The sequence below is a fragment of the Mus pahari genome, chromosome 2 (genome assembly GCF_900095145.1).
Source record: "Mus pahari chromosome 2, PAHARI_EIJ_v1.1, whole genome shotgun sequence".
NCBI lineage: Eukaryota > Metazoa > Chordata > Mammalia > Rodentia > Muridae > Mus > Mus pahari.
Window position 1 is genome coordinate 49217425 of NC_034591.1, and position 1465 is coordinate 49218889.

Genomic DNA, 1465 nt, shown 5'->3' on the forward strand with positions numbered 1-1465 from the left:
TCTTCTCTTCTCTTCTCTTCTCTTCTCTTCTCTTCTCTTCTCTTCTCTTCTCTTCTCTTCTCTTCTCTTCTCTTCTCTTCTCTTTCCTCCCCATTCCCTCTCCACTCCTTCCCCTACCCCATTAGGATCTTGCTATGTTGGTCAGGCTACACTTGAATTTGTGGGAAGTGAGCGTTCTCAGCCTCCCAAGTAACCTTGGCCTTCAGACCCTGCTGTTACTTATTCTCTTGATTCTGTGCATCTCTCTGGTTCATTGAATTTGTAATTGAATTGTTGGGTTCTGTTGTGGCTTTGTTTTGGTTTATTTTGTGATATGGTCCCATATATCCTAAACTAGCCTCAAAATTGATATATGGCCCAGGATAACCTTGAATATTCTTCCTGGTGAACTCTTGAGGCCTGGATTGCATGTGTTTACCACCAGTCTATTTTAGAATTGTAGGGCTTTGGGGTTTTGTTTTTGAGTTTTGTTTTTTTTTTTGTTTTGTTTTGTTTTGTTTTTTTGAGATAGGGTTTCTCTATGTAGCCCTGGCTGTCCTAGAACTCGATGTGTAGACCAGGCTGGCTTCAAACTCACAGAGCTCTGCCTACCTCTAGTTGTTGGACTTTTAGTGTTATTTTGCAAGCTCTTTATTTGCATGCTCAAATAGAAGGCTTTGTTGAACATGAAATGGTAAATGTTTCTATTCAGTTGGTAATTTGTCTGTTCATTTGGGTTTTGGGTTACTGGTTTTGTTGTTGTTGTTGTTGTTGTTGGGCTTTGCTTGTTTGTTTTTAAGACAGTGTTTCGCTGTGTAGCTCTGGCTATTCTTGAGTTTGCTCTCTGTAGAGAAGGCTAGACTCTAACGCAAGAGATCAGTGCCTCGCACTGTGATTAAAAGTGTGTATCGCCAGCCGGGCGTGGTGGCGCATGCCTTTGATCCCAGCACTCCGGAGGCAGAGGAAGGCAGATTTCTGAGTTCGAGGCCAGCCTGGTCTACAAAGTGAGTTCCAGGACAGCCAGGGTTATACAGAGAAACCCTGTCTCCAAAAAAAAAAAAGAAAAAAAGATGTGTATCATCATGCTTGGGCTAAGCCAGATGGGGTCCCAGTGCTGAGAGGAGAAATAGATACATGCTCCCACCCCTAACCCAGAAACTATCTCCAATTGATAACCACTGGAAAAGGAAAAATTAGTTTTCTCCAACGGAGTCTCATTGGGTATATAAGCCACACTTAAACGGCAGACCTCAGGCCCTGCAGAAGGTGGCCAACACAAGTGAACTCTATGGTAATTTTGTATCTCATGATGAGTGCATTGTCTGGGATTTTTTTCCCCCCTCCTTACAGGTCTTTTGCTATATATTACAGTTTCTGATTTTGTGTCTTTTTGGGATTTCTGTGTGTGTTAATAGGTTGTGTCTCTGTGCTAATATCTGTTTCTTATGCCTTTTCTTTGGCTTCCCCCCCTCCTTTTTTTTTTTTT